General features: G+C 39.4%; 1 non-coding gene across 1 annotated transcript; it reads left to right on the top strand.

Annotated features, from left to right (window-relative positions):
• The first annotated feature begins 7,390 nt into the window (after positions 1 to 7,390).
• LOC141676376 (small nucleolar RNA R71) lies at positions 7,391 to 7,497 on the top strand. Its single transcript, XR_012556969.1, has one exon. It is a non-coding gene; the product is annotated as a small nucleolar RNA R71 (small nucleolar RNA).
• The last annotated feature ends 13,703 nt before the right edge of the window (positions 7,498 to 21,200 follow it).

Here is a 21,200-nt window from a genome sequence, read left to right as displayed (position 1 = left end):
ATAAACTCATGCAAACGGACATACAGCCAGAAACGTGGTGTGTGCAAATGCTTAACAGATATGCTTCGGAACTAGACCAATTACTATGACTAGACTATCTTCAAGGCAATCCTACGATTATACAAAGAATAAAAAAATTCTAGGCACAAAGTGATATACAACACTACAAGAACTCTGGAGCTTACTACGGAATCGTGCTTTTTATTTACAACTCAAATGCTTATTTGACCGTGCAATGAGTGAGGTCCACAAAAGACTTATACAATGGTATCCATGTAACGAGCGTTAGGTTAGCGGATCCCAGACTCTAAAAGCCTTAGGTCACTAGGCACAAAGTCCCCTAAGAACTTAATAACTCGAATACCAAAGAGCCCACTCTTGATCAATTATGCAATTTTTTTTTTTTTTTTATAACTTCTGAGCAAGTGCGTTTCGCTCCATCTTACTCAACCCTAGACTACTCGCAACATAAGCGAGCCGGCTACTAGCCATTTGACGCCTAGCCACAACTAGCAACAACTTCCATATTTTTTTCTCCAAAAATTTTTCTTTTTCATGTTTTTATCACTAAGAACCTATAATCGAATTCTAAGCATAATAAATAGATTGACCTTGAAAACAACCAAATCATAACAACAATCTAGCCCTTACGCCTTCTTTAAGACTTAGTGGACTTACAATTGTTTCTAGCATGCATATCAACCTACATAACTTAATATCACTTTAATGTTATCACTACACTCGCATCAATATCACAATTCAGTCGATAAATCATTACAAAAGGGATCATAGTAAATGCATGAGCTACATGACATTCATAAAAAAAAACTATATGGCATAAATTATGCAACTATATGAACTAAACTATCATGAATATGCAACTAAATGAACTAAACTATCATGAATATGCAACTAAATGACACACACACAATATTCCTTAACTACCACCTTCAAACTAAAAATCTTCACTGTCCTCAGTGAAAGTAGTAGAAAGGAACACAGGGTATACCTACTCGAAGTCATCATCATCATCACCCTCAGTGGGTGGAGTATCAGGCGGCGGGTATGCAGAGTCCTCACCAAAAACTGGCCACTGGATATCAGCTCCAAGGCCTCGAAAAGCAGTCCCTAATGCAAGGGTGAGCTCCTGAGCAAACCTGCTCTGCGTCTCATACATGGCATCCATCCGCCGTGAAAGCCTCCTATACTGGGCATCACCCATCCCAGCACACTCCTGAGCTCTCGAAGAACCAGCCTCACCACGCCCTGGCCTAGCCATAGTATAGCACCTCGTACTGGACGTCCTCCTGGAAGACGATAACCCAGCCCATGCTCCTCAGGCTCACCACCGGTCCACTCCTGCATCCCATTCAGAGTGCCAGAATCTATCGGAGCTGCTGGCAACTGCAACTGCTCATGAGCCGGCCAGTTCACTCCTACTGCTCGGCATAGCTTCATAATCGTGGATGCATAAGGGATGTTCATATGCTTTGCTCCCCTCAAAAACTTCAGAATTCCTTGGTAGATAAACTCACCAAGGTCCACATAATACTCATCATGCAGAATTCCCCACAACAACTGTGCTCTCTCAACTGTGACCTCGTGTGCATGTGAAGAAGGAAAAATATTAGCACATATAAATGCATTCCATGCACGGGCATACCTGTTCATGGCGATCGCTGGAAAGTGACAATACTCATTATTGGCTGGACTGCGGTTCCAAACTGTGCCCGGTCGACAGAGAGTCGCACAAATCAAATCCAAGTCAAAATCCTCAGCAGTCTTTTCATTCCAGTTCTCCTCCTCGGGCTTCCTCTCTCGCTGTCCAATCACACGGCGAATCGCCGCAGGATGATAATCAACTGTTAGCCCACGGACTACAGAAAACCCATTCTTTTCAGCCTTCGCGTTCGCGTAGAACTCGCGAACAACGCTCATCGGTACTGCTTCGGGTGACTCACAAAAAGCTATCCACCCCTTCTCTGCAATCATGGGCAACAACTCACCATCCCTCCCTGATGGTAAAAACCCCCTCTCTTTCAGAATCGGCTTCCCCAACAGCCTAGTGTACTCCTCCTCCGCAGCTCTGTCAGTTAACCGAGGTCTTGCAGCAGTACCCCTCGATGAATCAGCAGTAGGAACTGTGCTGCTGCTGTCAATAGTGCGTGCTCTCTTGGGTGCCATTGATTCGTGAATAAAAGTGTGTAAGCACTGATTTTTAATATTTGTGAGAGGGTTTAAGTGTAGGAAGTTTTGTGAGAGATATGTAGGATAGGTGTATGTATATATAGGGTGTGGATTAGATTAGGTTTTGGGAATTAAGGGATAAAATGATGGGGTAGTGGGAATAATTCGTGGGTTTATGGGCTACAACTGTTTTTGTATTTTATTATTATTATTTTTTTTTCTGAACTGTAAAAAAAATTCTGGAACTCGACCCCTGCGCGGCCGCTCAGCAAGCTGCGCGGCCGCTCAGCATAGCTGCGCGGGCGCGCAGAGGGTCTCTGGAATTTTTTTTTTTCAGCCCCTGTTTTCTGATTTTTTTGTGTTTTTGGATAGGTTATTAACTTCTAAGGGTTCCTGTAACAACAATTCATGGGTTGCCTCCCACGCAGCGCTTCTTTTTCATCATTAGCTTGACGTTCCGTACATTTCTCAAGTAGTCAACAAAATGGCACTAACCACCTCTCGGTTTGCCATGTCCCCATAGTAGTGCTTCAACCGCTGACCGTTAACCTTGAATGCATGGTCCGAATCATTCTCAAAAATTTCCACCGCTCCATGTGGAAACACAGTTTTGACAATAAAAGGTCCAGACCATCTTGATTTCAACTTCCCAGGAAAAAGTCGGAGCCGAGAGTTGAATAACAGAACTTGTTGCCCTGGCACAAATAACTTAGGATGTAGCTTCCTATCGTGCCACCTCTTCACCTTTTCCTTATACATTTTGTTATTCTCGTATGCTTGAAGTCGAAATTCATCAAGTTCATTAAGCTGAAGCATTCTTTTCTTACCAGCTGCATCTAAATCCAGGTTCAATTTCTTCAATGCCCAGTAGGCTTTATGCTCAAGCTCCGCCGGTAGATGACATCCCTTACCGTACACCAACTGAAACGGTGACATCCCAAGTGGAGTTTTGTATGCTGTTCTGTAAGCCCAAACAGCTTCATCGTGCTTTAAAGACCAATCCTTCCTTGACGGACAAACAACCTTCTCTAGAATACGCTTTATCTCTCTGTTAGACACTTCCGCTTGACCATTTGTTTGCGGATGATAGGCAGTAGCTACTCGATGATTCACATTATAATGCTGCATCATAGAAGTGAACTAACGGTTGCAAAAATGCGATCCTTCATCACTTATGATTACCCGAGGCGTTCCAAACCTTGTGAAAATTTGCTTATGAAGAAAATTTAGTACTACCTTTGCATCATTTGTCGGTAAAGCTTTAACTTCGACCCATTTTGAGACATAATCGACTGCCAGCAAGATGTACTGATTATTGCAAGACGAGATAAAAGGCCCCATGAAATTGATTCCTCACACATCAAAGACCTCGACTTCAAGCATCACATTTAATGGCATCTCATCCTTCCTTGACAAATTTCCCACTCTTTGGCAACGATCACACCTTAAAACAAACTGATGAGCATCCTTGAACAAAGTAGGCCAAAAAAAACCTGCTTGCAGAATACGAGCTGCCGTCTTCTCACCTCCATAGTGTCCACCATAAACCGTGGAATGGCAGTCTCGTAATATCCCCTCCGTCTCACAGAACGGGATACATCTCCTGATGATCTGGTCAGCTCCCTGTCTAAACAAATATGGTTCATCCCACATATACCACTTCACCTCATGCAGAAACTTCTTCTTTTGAGCGGATGTCAAATTAAGAGGCATTATATTGCTGACGAGATAGTTTACAATATCTGCAAACCATGGTTCTTCCTCCTGAATTGCAAACAACTGCTCATCCGGAAAAGATTCATTGATTAACGTCCTATCTTGTGAAGTAAAATCAGGATTCTCCAACCTAGAGAGATGGTCAGCTACTTGATTCTCTGTACCTTTTCTATCTTTGATCTCTAACTCAAATTCCTGAAGTAGAAGCACCCAACGATTGAGTCTCGGCTTCGAATCCTTCTTAAAAACCAGATAGCGAATAGCTGCATGATCAGTGAATACTGTTACTTTCGTACCAAGCAGATAAGATCGAAATTTCTCAAAGCCAAAGACTATAGCCAAAAGCTCCTTCTCAGTAGTGGTGTAGTTCAATTGGGCCCCATTTAAAGTCTTACTCGCATAGTAGACCACATGGAAGATATTTTTCTTGCGCTGTCCCAGAACTGCACCTACCGCATAATCACTCGCATCACACATCATCTCAAACGGTTCTGTCCAATCTGGTGCTGTAATAACTGGTGCAGTGATCAAACTCTTCTTGAGAGTCTCGAATGCTGCCAAACATTCATCATCAAATTTGAAAGGCACATCTTTCTCAAGCAAATTGCACAACGGCTTAGATATCTTTGAAAAGTCCTTGATGAATCGCCGATAAAAACCCGCATGACCAAGAAAACTACGGATTCCTTTCACAGAATTGGGTGGGGGAAGATTTTCAATGACTCCCACCTTGGCCTTGTCCACCTCCAGACCCTTGCTAGAGACCTTATGCCCAAGGATAATGCCTTCACGCACCATAAAATGACATTTCTCCCAATTAAGCACCAAATTAGTTTCCACGCATCTTTTGAGTACGGCGCGCAGATTATTCAAACATTCATCATATGAGTGTCCAAAGACGGAGAAGTCATCCATGAACACTTCGACGTTATTTCCAATCATGTCAGAGAATATAGCCATCATACATCTCTGAAAGGTGGCCGGGGCGCCACATAACCCAAACGAAACTCTACGAAAAGCAAATGTGCCAAATTGACAAGTGAAGGTAGTCTTTTCCTAATCCTCTAGTGCAATACAAATCTAATTATACCCGGAATAACCATCCAGAAGACAAAAATACTCATGTCCCGCCAATCTGTCAAGCATTTGATCAATAAATGGAAGAGGAAAGTGATCCTTCCTTGTGGCTTTGTTCAATTTCCTATAATCCATGCATACTCTCCATCCTGTAACTGTTCGAGTAGGGATGAGCTCATTCTTTTCATTTGCGACCACAGTGATACCTCCTTTCTTAGGTACACATTGTACGGGGCTCACCCACGAGCTGTCAGAAATAGGATAAATGATGCCTGCATCTAGCCATTTCAGAATTTCTTTCTTTACCACCTCCTTCATGATCGGGTTCAGTCTTCGCTGCTGTTCCACAGTTGGCTTACTACCTTCCTCTAACAGAATTTTATGCATACAATATGAAGGACTTATCCCCTTGATGTCTGCTATGGTCCATCCTATAGCCGATTTGAATTCTCTCAAAATCCTTAAGAGCTTGTCTTCCTCACTACCTGAAAGGTCAGCTGAAATAATAACAGGTAACGTAGATGAATCACCTAAAAAAGCATACCTCAAGTGTTCAGGTAATGGTTTGAGCTCCAAGGTAGGTGCTTCCTCTATTGATGGTTTGAGCTTCCCTTCAGCGTTCTTGAGGTCAGAAGTACCAAGAGATTCAAATGGTATGTCCAGCTTTCGCTTCCAGGGAGAAGCGTTCAGATATTGTAATTGCTCGTTGCTATCTTCATCATCACTGTCAAATTCCCCCACTAAGGCCTTTTCCAATGCATCAGACATTAGCATGTGCTCGAGTTCCGAAGTAACCGCGGAATCAATCACATCCACTTTTAAGCACTCCTCATCTTCTGTAGGGAATTTCATTGCCTTGAATATGTTGAAGGTCACATCCTGATCTTGGACCCGCATAGTAAGTTCCCCTTTTTGCACATCTATCAAGGTACGGCCAGTAGCCAAGAAAGGCCTCCCCAAGATTATGGGAATCTTCTTATCTTCCTCAAAATCCAGAATAACGAAATCTGCAGGAAAGAAGAGCTTATCCACCTTGACGAGCACATCCTCAACTATGCCCCTTGGGTAAGTAATGGAACGGTCAGCCAATTGTAGCGACATGTATGTGGGTTTTGGATCAGGCAGATCCAGCTTTTTAAAGATCGACAAAGGCATTAGATTAATGCTTGCTCCCAAATCACAAAGGCACTTGTCAAAAGTTAGATTGCCAATGGTGCAAGGAATGGTGAAGCTTCCTGGATCTTTCAGTTTTGGCGGTAACTTTTGCTGCAGAACAGCGCTGCATTCTTCCGTGAGAGCAACGGTTTCAAGGTCATCCAGTTTCACCTTCCTTGAAAGAATAGTCTTCATGAACTTCGCATAACTAGGCATTTGTTCCAGAGCCTCAGCGAAAGGTATATTGATGTGAAGTTTCTTGAACACCTCCAGAAACTTCCCAAACTGTCTATCCAGCTTTTATTGCTACAATCTCTTAGGAAAAGGTGGTGGAGGATAGAGCTGTTTCTCCCCTGTATTAGCCTCAGGTAGAGTGTGTTCAACAGTAGTCTTCCTTGGTTCCGCCGCTTTCTCCTTTTGCTTAGATTCTTCATCTCTAACTTCAGCTTCGACTTCTTTTGCCTTTTCAGCATCAGCTACTTTTCCAGACCTTAAGGTAATAGCCTTGACTTGCTCTTTAGCTTCCTTCCTGCCTGGTACTTCCGTGTCACTGGGAAGAGTGCCAGGTTGACGATTGAGCACTGCATTGGCTAATTGACCGATTTGATTTTCCAAGGTCTTGATAGAAACCGCCTGACTCTTGCACAACAGCTTAAGTTCCTCAAAATCAGCACTAGTAGGTGCAGCTGCACTTCCCTGTTGAGGATATGATTGCCTTGTAGCATACTGCTGTGGTTACTGGAATCCAGGTGGGTTAAACTGTTTACTCACTCCTTGCTGATATGTTGGCTGAATCGCATTCTGATTATTCCCCCAGCTGAAATTTGGATGATTTCTGTTATTAGGATGATAGGTCGCTGGCACAGGCTGCTGTTGTCGCTGATAATTATTCACATACTGAACAGATTCGTTGACAAGAGAACACTGATCCGTAGCATGAGAACCTGCACAAAGCTCACAAACCATAGCTATTTGATTAACTCCATACGTAGCCAGAGAATCGACCTTCATTGATAGCGATTGGAGCTGGGCTGCAATAGCGGTGGCTGCATCAACTTCCAGAATACCTGCTACCTTGCCTGACGTCATCCTCTGAGTTGGGTTTTGATGCTCATTTGCAGCCATCGTCTCTATAAGATTATACGCCTCAGTATAGCTTTTAGCCCATAAGGCGCCTCCAGCTGCTGCATCGAGCATGGGCCGAGATTGGGCCCCCAAACCATTATAGAAACCAGTGATCACCATCCAATCCGGCATTCCATGATGTGGACATTTTTTCAACATTTCCTTGTAGCGTTCCCAAGCATCACACATAGATTCTGTAGGTTGCTGCGCAAACTGAGTAAGAGCACTCCTCATAGCAGCAGTCTTTGCCATTGGATAAAACTTCACCAGAAACTTTTGCGCAAGATCTTGCCACGTTGTGATGGACCCAGCTGGTTCCGAATGTAACCAGTCTTTAGCCTTATCCCTCAATGAGAATGGGAAAAGCCTCAACTTGATAGCCTCATCAGTCACGCCATTATACTTAAAAGTGCTGCAGATCTCGACAAAATTTCTTATGTGCATGTTGGGGTCTTCAGTTGGCGCTCCTCCAAAAGAAACAGAATTCTGCACCATCTGAATAGTGCCCGGCTTGATTTCAAAGGTGTTAGCTTGAATAGCCGGATGAAGGATGCTTGACTGAATATCATCAATTTTAGGCCGAGAAAAATCCATAAGAGCTGGATCAGCTTGAACAATACGATCTCCCATGTTTACTGGTTCTTTCTGCTCAGCTCCTGAATCCGAATCCTCAAAATCTAACTTCTCCGGAATATCAAGAACTTCGTCTGTCTCCTCAGCTGTATCTAAAGTCCTCTTGCGAGCACGAGAACGAGTTTGCATAAATGCTTGCTAAAGTACCTGAAACACAACTGAAAAGAGTAAGTAACTATTACGTCCTAATCACTGAGTCCTAATGACCAATGATGGTAAGCACATAAAATAAACAAATACGTCGAGTCCCCGGCAGCGGCGCCAAAAACTTGTTAGGGCGAAAACACGCGCTAATATTCACGCAAGTATACGCGTTCGCAAGTAATATAGAATACTTTCTAGTTCGTTCCCTCAGAGACTCAGACTAATTTATTGTCTAATTAAACTCACTCACCAATGTATGATTACTTCTCAATGTTAAGATAATAACACTTAAAATTGTTGATCAAATATTAACTATAATTAACTACTTAATTAACCACTTAACTAACACTTCAAATTATCAATTATAAAACACTCATGAGATCACAACTTCATTATTACTTCCTTCTATAGCCATTGTTATTACCTTTAGCATGTGACAGTGATGATATTAATCGAATAACACAAAAATGATAAAAGCCAACTTTCATTGTACTAATACCATTCTACCAAACATCCACAATTAAGATAGAAGTTGAATAGTCATCAATTATGTTGAGTTCCTATATGTCTACAGAAATTGACAACACAACGATTTAAGCACAAGTTATTTCTTTTGATTACATAGGGCAAATAAAACTGTTAGAGTTACCCACTAATCATGCACAACGTATATGAACCTATGCTAGCATGGCAAGTTCTAAATCTCAAGATCCACCGTCGCTTCACAAGAGATTAACACCCTATCTTATATGTTCGCGACACACATAAGACGAATACGCACAACCAATACTAGATATCATGCAATCATCACACACTAAAGTATTAAACAATTAACTAAAGAATTCCATAATAAATCCGTTGTAACCCCATGATCACGATTAGCCCATAATAGAACTTATCGCCATCATGGGTTCATATGAAATCATGACAAACAACACAAGAAAATAATAACTACACTAATTATATTAAAACAGAGTACGTCACAAGAGTAAATAAGTCAAAGCAAGAAAACTAGCATCCAACGTTACAACGAAACAAGAATCACAAGAATATATGCTTCCTCTTCGTTGCGGTGTGCTAAATCGGTCTTTTTCCTTATCTCCTTTGCTTCTTGCGTAAAACACAATCTAAAACATAATCGCCTTAATACTCTCTATGAAAACGTCTCAAATCTACCTATATAATAGTCCCATAAAACTCAGATTACATAAAAGTTGGAAGCCACACAGAAGTAGAAGTCTAAAATAATTCAGCTTTTTCCCCGACCTTGCGCGGCCGCTCAGCATTGCTGCGCGGGCGCGCAGGACCCTACTGGAAAAATTCCAAGCTTGCTCCGTTTCTTCGCCGTAATCTGCCCATTCCTTTCCTCTCGCAATGGTGAACACATGCCAAGGCTTATTCTTGATGATTCCTCCCTCGAAATGCAACTATTACCCTGAAATGCATAAACACTAGAAAAACGCATCAAATACACAAAATACTTGATTTCAAGACACCAATTTAAGCCATTTTAAGACGTTCTAAGTGGTGTAAAATGCCATTTATCAGATTATGGTATCCCATAGAATCAGATTTTAAACTAATAGGTTACTCAGATGCAGATTTTACAGGTTGCAAAATTGACAGGAAAAGCACAAGTGGAAGCTGCCAATTTCTTGGAGGCAGATTGGTTTCTTGGTTTAGCAAGAAACAAAAGTCAATTTCCACATCAACTGCAGAAGCAGAGTATATTGCTGCAGGAAGCTGTTGTGCACAGATTCTTTGGATGAAGAATCAATTACTGGATTATGGGTTAACATATTTCAAAATCCCTATTTACTGTGATAATCAAAGTGCTATTGCTGTGACAGGTAATCCAGTTCAACACTCTATGACAAAGCACATCAGCATCAGGTACCACTTCATAAGGGAACATGTGGATGAAGGTACAGTGGAATTGCACTTTGTTCCAACAGATCAACAACTAGCAGATATCTTCACAAAACCACTGTATGAAGCTACTTTTACAAGATTGGTAAATGAACTTGGAATGGTTTCAGGTTCTTTCTCTAAATTTGCTTAGTTTTGTTCTGATGCATCAGACTTTATGATCAGTATTTACAAAAATTACTCTCCTTGTGTATTCTGTGCTTAATTGAAAATTTGCTTAATTACTGACTGTTGTCTGATGTAAGTATCTAAACTCTAAAAATGATATGTCTGTTTATGTAACTATTCAATCCTATGAGGATACCTGTGCTAGATGCTGACCTAGTAGCCTTAAATAAACTAGGGATCCCATATTAGAAGTAATTATTTCTGTGGAAATCTATTTGACACAAGCAAATTCTGATATTGAGCTTAGTTGAGTTTACTTTTTCTATCTTATTACTAAGTCACAAACTAGAATAATGCTTCTCATCTGTTAAGTTCTGACGCTAGTAAATCTGTTGAATGTACTAAGTGCTGATAAACCTCTCTTATCAAAAGAAAAAGAAAAGATTCAAGGATTAAAATTCAGGTACTCCTTTGAGATCTAGAGTAAAAATGTGGAAGGAACGACCCAAGTGCATTGCTGGTATTAAGTAAATATGCATCAGAAAAGCAAAATATTTTCTTGGTGACTTTTCACACTCTATGATTACTGGAGAAATACTCTGATAATAGCATAAATTCTGATAAGCAGTCGTGACTCACTTACACTGAGAAGCCACTGTAAAATGGAATTTAAAAAGATGCACAAAATTAGCACAAAATAGTTGAGGTGGACTCAAGCATGAACTCATTCAATAGTAGGTTTCAGAATAATGACAGGTTTTTAGTAAAGTTTTAGTTATGCCTTATTTCTAAGATGTACTGAAGTGAATCAGACTTTACTCTTTTGTCTGATAATTAGCTTAATGCCCACACTAAACACTCCATATGAATGATGAAAATAACTGTGGTGATCCATGTTATTATTAGATGAACAGTTTCTGTGTCACATTGCACAAATTCTGAGGACAAGTTCTGATTGCATGTTCTGATGATTAAGTTCTGAAGAAACTAAATCAGAATTTGTGCGAGGACTTACTAAGATAGGCGTTCATTTTTCGAGTTAAGAAATTATGTTCTGAGAACTGTTAAGTTCTGATATAAGTCTAAGTTCTGATATTACATTCTGATCCTTTACTTGACCTATTTGTGGATAAATCTAAAAACAGTCTCATTTTAAATCAGAACATATTTAGGTAGAATATTAACAATAAATATCATTAGGGATAGTGGTTCACGTACACGTACAGTAATTTTTACTTGTTACTTGTGCGCATTAACCCTGACTTACACTTCCAATGACTATTTTTCGTCTTCCCAGTCTAGGGAGACGAGGTAGAATTAATTCTACCTGTCAGCATTAAATTCCCTTGCGTCTCCTAGAATTCTTTTGCCTATATAAACAACCACTTCACATCAGCCTTCACATCAACTCTTTTATCACAAACTCATCTTCATACTCTTTATATCAAAAACACCATGGTCAATTACAATATGTTTTTGAACTATGAAACATTCAACATGGAGCTGAGCTGTGAAGCCTGGCAGCAGGAATGGCACGTCACTGCCATTCCTGATGAGATATGGGACTCAGTTCCCCAGGAGGTACTCACCCACCTCCTGTTCTTCTACATGGACTACCATCGCCATCTGGAGCGATTGGAGGAGGAAAGGTGGGAAGCTCTCCGCCAGCAAGAGCGAATCATACGACTCGCTGTTCTGTTTGTCGAGAGTAGGAAGAAGAAATGATTTATTTTCTTCTTCCTATTTTTCTTCATCGTCAGCCTTGCCCTGCTTCTTGAGCTAGGACTAAGGCTGTTGATGTTAGGTTTAGAAGCTTAGGACAATCTTATAAAGCTCTGATGTAATTTAAATTTCATAAATGTATTCTCTCGATATATTAATGGAATTTCCTTTTTCTTTGCAAGTTTTTGTCTCTGAGATGTTTGTAACTTAAATGCACTGATAAATCCTGATATATCCATTTTCTGATGACCATTTCTATTTTGATTTAAATTAAGTTCTGATTTTACAATTTCAGTACTTATTTACTTGATTTATTTTGGTCATTCTCATTCTTGAATTTTTCTCAGAATATTGGAGTTGCAGTGAAAAATAATTGAATAAGTGGGAACCGTTTAAATTTTGAATTAAAACTGATTTACCTTGATTAATGGAATTACTGGGTAAGTCGAACGGTTTTTCCTTGAAAAACTGCAAGTGGGTAAGTAATGATTACTATTTTCCCGTGCCCATTAAATATTCATTATTGCTGCATGTCTGACAGGTGTCCAACGGTTATATTTTTTTTACCAAGTATAAGTAAGAGAGAGAGAAGATTATACAATCTTTTATTTACTTTTTCAACTTTATCTCTCTCTTTGCTTTTACTCTCTTTCATCTCCTGACGTTGGTTTTTCATACAGACATTTTATCAAACACCTAACAGGCACTCTTAAATCTCAATTTTTCTCATGGCACCTAAGGATTTGATCATTGATGGAGCTAAATTTGTTCCAAACAACTATGCTGCAATTCTCGATCATGCTGAAGCTCCATCTGAGTTGCATTTTGTGCAAGATCTTCTTGCACACAGTGAAATCGGGTATGTATTGACCCAGCCTTCAGTCTTTTCCGGCCAACAAGTTCTGACATTTTGGCGGACTGGGCACTTTGATAATGGTGGTACACATGGTACTCCCAGTATTGTTTTCGAAGTGGATGATTCTATGCATGTGGTAACTCCTGGTACAATTCGAAAGGCTCTACATTTTCCAGAAGGATGTACTTTTTCAACCCCGGAGGAATCAGCTCTTAAAGAATTAATGGCTAGTTTGGGGTATGAGCAGAGTTTGGCAAAGCTTGGGTAGTTGAAACGGGCTCATATCAGAAAGGAATGGAGTTTCTTCTTCGACTGCATCACTAAAGCTTTTGGAAATAAGTGTTCCAACTTTGATGCAATCCCTATAATGAGTCAGCACATCGGGTATGCACTCATTAACCAAACTCATTTCGATTTTGCAAATTCTGTGATAGGTTTTATTGGGGATAGGATGACAGAAGATAGGAATGTTGTTTACTTTGCTAGATTTTGTCAGCTTATATATAATTTTTGTTGTGTTGATGAACCCCAACCTACCACTGACTTAACTGCACCTTTCAAAATTGCAAAACGAGCCTTTAATGATTTGGTAAATGTTGATCTTAAGAAAACAGTGGTTAGACCTTTACAGATTCCTCAGTCTGTAAAACAGATCTTGGTAGATGCTGATCCTAACACCTATAGATCTTTTTATCCTGATATCCAACCTACCACCACATCTCAAACACCACAGCAACCAACAGAACATACCACTCATACTACTCAACCATCCCTCATAACATATCTCAAATCATATATCTCCACTTCACAGACAGCTCAGCCCTCATCCTCAGCACCTACTGTGAAGCCTTCATCTTCCAAGCCTAAGAGGACAAAGACTGTTCCTCAAACACCTCAGAAGAGAAGGAGGATTGTTTTGAGAGATGAATCTGACCGTGAGGAACAGGTTTCTACATCAGAACCTGTTGTCAAAGAAGCTGAGAAAGTTCCTTCTCAGAAGGATTCTGCAATTGGGGGATCTAGGCTTCTCAAAAGGCTTAGACGAATGACTGTTGATGAAACTCCCAAGGAATCCATATCTTCAAAGAGATACAAGAAACAGAGGGCAAAAAGGCCAGTTTCAGATGATGAGGATGCAACAGCTAAGGAAGGAGATCAGGAATCTCTGATCTCACAAGAACCAGAATCTGCTAAAGCTACTGCTTCTCCATTAACTCCAACTAAGGAAGCTGCTACTGATAAGGCCAACACACCATCTGTGTCTCCTAAGACTGTATCTCCTGTTAATTCAGGTACAAGTGCTGATATTGATATCCAGAACTTGGTTGTGCCTGAAGTACTTTACTTAGAAGCTCCAACAACAACTAATCCATCAACAACACCTGTTACTAATGCTGCTCAAACTCCAGAATTATCTAATACACCTTCTCTGCATCTAGATGCTGATAATCAGAATATAGGTGAGCATCAGGATATGGATGTTGATCAGAACTTGGATCCAGATCAATACTTAGAAGATGATGCTGAAGCCTCAATTGCTTCGCATACTGTAGTTTTGTCAGAAGATGCTGATTCTGTAAGTTCTGATGTTGCAAATGCTGGAGATACTGGTGATGCTGCTCTACAAGCAGATATTGATGAAGCAGGTCCTTCAGGACATGCCCCTCAACACCAGTGCCTTGGAGTGAAACTCCTGCTGGTCAGGAGTGGACTAAGGAATGGAACTCAATTACTTGTGTTCCATCTGCAAAGAATCTGGCTGAGCACTTGACAAAAGCTGATGAGATGTTAACTACTGATGATTTCAAAACACAGCTTAGAGTCACTGCATTGAGTACTAAACATCTACAAGGTCTCCATTCAACTACTCATGCAGAGCTACACAAGATTCAGGAAGAATTCATCAAACAGGAACAAATTCAGAAAATTGACAAGAAAAAATTCTTCCAACCTACCTTTGACCGAGTTGCTTATATTGAGAAGACTCAAGAGAAACAACAAGCTCAGATTGATGATATTCTGAAAAATTAAGCTTCTGAGCAATCTCAACTTAGTGAAATCCAAGCCTCAGTGAAATTGCTTGTCTCTCTTTTATTACATGCTGATGCCAAAAAGGGGGAGAAAGTAATTAAGTCCAAATGCAAAACTAATAAGACACTGAAGAGGAAGGATGATGAAAAGGATAACCAAGGAAACTCTGGAATGGGTAGAGGTCATAGTCAAGGTAGAGGTTTCTCATCAAGAAAAGCTGAAATCACAAGTCACAGGACAAGTTCTGATACTGGAAAAAGGAGTAGTTCTGCTACTGGTAAAAGGATAAGTTCTAATGAACTTTTAGATCTTGATGAAGAAATGTCAAGACAATTATTTCTTCAGGAAAATCCAGGAATGGACTTGGAGAGTTTAGTGGAAGAAGAAGCCAGTCTTAAATTAGAAAAAGTCAAGTCTAAATCTGAAGTTTCTGGTAAAAAGATACTTCCAAAACTCAAAGGCATTGTGATAAAAGAAAGGACAAATACTGAAGTAATATTGGCTAAATCACAACCGCAGATAGATCCAAGATCCAAGGGTAAAGAAAAGGTTGGTGAACCTATCAAGGTTTATGTGCCTCCTGAGAATGAAGAAATTACTGATGAAGATGTTGATCTTGCTCTGACTTCAAGAAAAGTTCTTAAGACAACCTCTGGCATGGCTCAAGTTGTTCAGAGTCAAGAGACAGTAAGTTCTGATATTTCGAAGAAGCAAGTAACCTCTGACATAGCTCAAGTTAACTTGATATCAGAAGATAAATCAAAGACACTCCTACCAGGATTCACTAAAGCAAAACAGACTCAACCTTTGAAGACTGCTGTAAGTGGTTTTGAAGCAAGAGTAGTTACTGGAAAGGAAGCAAGAGATAAAACTGGATTTGGAAGTGCTGATGAAAAAAGAATACAAAACACTACCAATGATCCAACTTCCTTGAGTGAACCAGGTATTGGAGCAACTCCTGAGAGATTGAATCAACTGGAATCTGTACAAATGGTTTACCATACCTACTTGAAAGAACACATCTTGTTGTACTTCATGACAGATGGTAGGGTTTATCATATAAGGCAAAATGCCATTCCATTGAAGTATTTTGAAGAATTGGAGCATGTACTATTCTTACTTCAAGTGAATGACAGATTGACAGGAAGTGCTGCAAACTATTTGAAGGATCAGATTCAGAGACAGAAAAGGCTTTATTTTGTTAAGTCTGACAGCACATATGTTCCAAAGTACAGAGATCACAAGGGTGATATAGTTGAAATGAAGCCCAACACTGCTAAGATTATAACTACCTTTCTGGGTTACAGGGCTGTGGAATTCAATCTTGAGTCTGATAAGGCATATTTGATCAGACTGGATCAGGATATAAGAAAAGCTAAGATTAATGATCTCAGGGCTGCAATCTTTCAAATTGGTGAAGATACTGCAGAGCTTAAAGATGCTAAAAGGAGGATGATTGATGAACTCAGATATGCTGAAAGATGTTTGTTGAAGAACTATCTCAGAACAACTCCTAACATCAGAGAGATCAGAAGATGAAGCCAAGTCAAGATCTATAACTGTTTAAATTCTGATATTTGTACAGACTGAAGTTATTATCAGAAGTTAAAGATTGGTAAAGCTTTAAGGACTGTAAGTTGTAGTTATCTAGTCTAATTCTCATGTATTTGTACTTAATGTTTTTGACATCATCAAATATCTGTTAAACTTGTATATTATGCTAATTTACAAGTTGGGGGAGATTGTTAGATATATTTGATAATGTCATGGCTAATATGATTTATGTTTAGTTTTTAGATCTTACTTAAACAGGATAAATCAGTACTTACTGGAAGTCAGGACTTAAGGATATCAGTACTTATATTATCAGAAGATAATTATCAGAAGATGGATATCATAACTTAAGTACTGAAGGACGTTCAGATAATGACAGCAGCTGATTAAAGGAAAGAAGATCGAGATAAACATAAGAAGAGATATGCATGAAGAAGGAATTCTATGAAGAATAGAATACTTGGAAGAAAAGATATCTGATTGATATATTTAGGAGCAGAATTATATTCCATATCAAGTAGCGATTATCTTGTAACTGTGTAGTATATAAACACAGACATAGGGTTTACACTATAAGTGTTATCATATTCGAGAAGATTATTCATTGTAACCCTAGCAGCTCTCGTGATATTTGTTCATCACTGAGAGGTAACAGTTCCATACTGTAACAGAGTTTATTATTTCAATAAAGTTTGTTTTTGTTACTTGAGTTATTAAAGTTCGATTTGATTGTACTTTACACTGTATTCACCCCCTCTACAGTGTGTGTGTGACCTAACATACTAGCTGTAGTGTCACCACACAAATATCTATGAGAACAGACATCCTTCATAATGAAGCAAGCATAGTATGTACCGATCTTTGCGGATTACTAATTACCAGTTAGTAATCCTACGACCAGGAAATATTTAAGTTTAGAGTTATCATCTTTTAGGTCTCATTATTATGATCTCATCATAATCCATAAAAAGATTTACTCTAAACTATGATATATCTTATTTAAACACTTAAATAGATAAAGCCTATAATAAAACCAAAACAAGTCTTTTATTAATATCAATGAAATCAAAACAGATTACATAAAAGTTATTCCTAAATCATCATACATGACTGGACTTAGGACACATCTCTTTCAATCTCCCACTTGTACTAAAGCCAATCACTCTGGTATCTAATACCCATCTTGTCTTTATGACGATCAAAGTGACTTTGAGAAAGTGGCTTTGTAAGTGGGTCTGCTACGTTATTATATGTGTCAACTCTCTTGACATCTCCTCTTTCAATACAATATAAGAAATGTTACCGTGCTCCCACTAACCTTTTTGTAGACATATGGTTTATCTATGTTTTTGATAAAACCAAACTCTTTGATTGTCTCATCAAAACGGATGTTCCATCTACGAGAAGCTTGCTTTAAACCATATATAGTTCGCAGCAGCTTACACACTAGGTGTTCATTTCCCTTGGAAAGAAAACCCTCTGGCTGTGTCATATACACTTCCTCTTCAAGTTTTCCATTGAGGAAGGCCGTTTTCACATCCATTTGCCAGATCACATAGTCGTAGTAAGCAGCAATCGCAAGCAAAATCCGAATTGATTTTAACAGGGCTACAGGTAAAAAAGTTTCATCAAAGTCAATCCCTTGCCTTTGTCTGAATCCTTTTTCCACGAGCCTGGCCTTATAGGTCTCCACCTGCCCATCTGCTCCAATATTTCTTTTGTATACCCACTTGCACCCAATAGGCTTAACACCTTCAGGCGCCTCAACCAGAGTCCATACTTGGTTGGTATACATAGATTCCATTTTGGATTTCATGGCACTATGCCATTTCTCTAAGTCAACACTACTCATAGCCTCATTATAGGTCACAGGGTCGTCATCATCAATGATTGACAACTCATTGTCATTCTCAATGACAAGGCCATAATACCTCTCAGGTTGGAGAGACACTATCCCTGACCTACGAATGGGCTGTTCCACAGAAGGTTGTTCATTCTGAACAGGTGTTTCCACTTGATCCGTAGTAGTTTGTGCTTTTTGAACTTCATCAAGTTCAATTTTTCTCCCACTGTTTCCTTCAAGGATAAACTGCTTTTCCAAGAAGGTAGCATGTCTGGAGACAAACACCCGATGATCGGTGTAAAAGTAATACCCTAAAGTCTCTTTAGGATATCCCATAAAATTACATTTTACAGATCGAGATTCCAGCTTATCTGGGTCAACTTTCTTGACATAAGCTGGACATCCCCAAATTTTAACGTGTTTAAGACTCGGTTTCCTTTCTTTCCATATCTCATATGGAGTTTGAGGAACAGATTTGGAAGGCACCTTATTCAGTAAATATGCTGAGGTTTCCAATGCATAACCCCACAGGAATACTTGAAGATTCGCATAGCTCATCATGGACCGAACCATGTCTAACAAAGTTCGATTTCTCCTTTCAGATACCCCATTCAACTGTGGAGTATATGGAGGAGTCCACTGGGAGACTATACAATTTTCTTTGAGATAAGCTAGAAACTCTCCATTCAAGTATTCACCACCTCGATCTGATCGAAGAGTTATAATACTATGTTTGGTTTGTTTCTCCATTTCATACTTATATTCTTTGAACTTTTCAAAGGCTTCAGACTTGTATTTCATCAAATACACATATCTGAATCTAGACCGATCATCTATGAAAGCAATGAAGTATGAAAATCCACCCATGGCTTGCGTAGACATTGGTCCACATACATCTGTGTGTACCAATCCTAGCAAATCTGCAGCCCTCTCTCCATGTCCACTAAATGGAGATTTGGTCATTTTACCCAATAGACAAGACTCGCATGTAGGATATGATTTAAAATCAAAGGGGTCAAGTAACCCTTCCTTATGCAATGTCCGCAGTCTATTTTCACTAATATGACCAAGTCCGCAGTGCCACAAGAAAGTGAAATTTTCATCATCCCTTTTTCTTTTATTAGTATGTTCAATTTGTAATAAATTATGCTCTACGTCACATACATACAGACCATTGTTTAAAATACCACTTCCATAAAGAACGTTATCTCTAAGAATTGAACATTTATTATTCTGAATAACAAACGAAAATCCAGCCAAGTCTAACATGGAATATAAATAATATTCCTCACAATCGAGGGAACAAAATAACAATTATTTAGAACAATAGTCTTGCCCGTAGGCATATGTAAATGAAATGATCCTACAGCTTCAGCAGCAACTCTTGCTCCATTTCCCATCCGTAGAATCACCTCCTCTTCTTCATGTGTCCTACTTCTCCTTAGTCCCTGCAACGAATTGCAAATATGAGAACCACAAGAGGAATACCCAAGTAGAAATTTAACTTAGTGACATATTAACTTCGATCATGAACATACCTGAATCAGAAGCGGTAGTCTCACTACCCTTCTTCTTCTTCAATTCTGCAAGGTAAACCTTGCAGTTCCCCTTCCAGTGCCCCACCTTGTTACAGTGAAAGCAAACAGCTTTGCTCTTGGGGTCTTCAGCTTTTTGTGGAACTGGTTTTTTCTCACCTACTTTCTTCTTCTTAGAAGGGTTCTTCTTCCTTTTCTTAGGATTGGAACCTTCACCAATTAGAAGAACAGAACTCTTCTTAGGGGAAAATTCGATTCCGCAGTCTTCAACATGTTATGGAGTTCAGGCAGGCTGACATCCAGCTTATTCATGTGAAAGTTCACAACAAACTGTGAGAACGAACTCGGAAGTGATTGCAAGACCAAGTCTTGGCTCAGCTCCCCATCCATGGCAAAACCAAGTTGTCCAAGACGTTCAATCAAATCGATTATCTTAAGTACATGGTCATTCAAAGATGATCCCTCAGACATCCTACAACCGAACAGTTCCTTCGATATCTCATATCGAGCCGTCCTCCCTGCCACATCATACAACTCTTGTAGATGCATAAGGATAGTGTGAGCATCCATATGCTCATGTTGCTTCTGTAGCTCAATGTTCATGGAAGCTAGCATGATGCATTGAGCAACATTTACATCATCTATCCACTTACGATACACAACATGTTCATCATTATGTGTATCGCTAGCAGGTTCAGTAGGCTTAGGTGAGTCAAGCACATATTCCAGCTTCTCAACCCTGAGAACAATTCTCAAGTTTCGAAGCCAGTCAGCAAAATTAGGACCAGTCAACTTGTGAGCATCTAGTATACTCCGGAGTGATAGTGCAGAAGACATAACGAATATAATAAATCTGTAAATGATGAACATATAATAATACTTAGCAAATATTCAATTTCATTTCAGGACATTATATGAATCGGGTCTTTATTCATAAGTGGCTCCCACTAGTTTATCTAATTTATACAACCCCTAAGTGAAAATTAAGCATTCATAATGCTAGTGGGAATAGGGATCCTACATTCCATCACACATTTCGGCTGTAGCACGAAACGCCATGTGATGTTCAATAGGCAGACAACTCTTGTCAATTATATCTTATGTTATTCCCTAATAAAACTTTAGCCTCTTGAATAATTGAGTCACGGCTGTAGCACGACAAACTCAATATTCTAAGTCAAGTCTAACCCAACATTTCGTACAATTGAATCAGTCTCCAACGACCCACGGCTGTAGCACGTAACGACCTTTAGATTCTAATTCAATGTACACATCTCTATGTAATAGACAAGTATTTCTTATTTCGAAATCAAAGCCCTCGGCTGTAGCACGAAACGACAATTATTTAAAAATAAGAACCACTTTCTACCATGTTGGAAGGCTTTGACCGACACAAGCCCGTTGTGTCATTGGCCAATTATTACTTGATATTATTTAATTTTAGAGGGATTATATTATGTTACAATCATAATCATATTATAAAGAGATTCTTCCTTTTAAATTAAATATTTCAAATCAATAATCGATAATCAGATGATTCCGAGATCGGGGGGAGCATTGTCAAGAGGCGTCACTTAATACCCCT

This window comes from Apium graveolens, chromosome 7, assembly GCF_009905375.1.
Source record: "Apium graveolens cultivar Ventura chromosome 7, ASM990537v1, whole genome shotgun sequence".
NCBI lineage: Eukaryota > Viridiplantae > Streptophyta > Magnoliopsida > Apiales > Apiaceae > Apium > Apium graveolens.
Note: the sequence above shows the minus strand (reverse complement) of the source record. Positions and strands in the feature narration are given on the sequence as shown.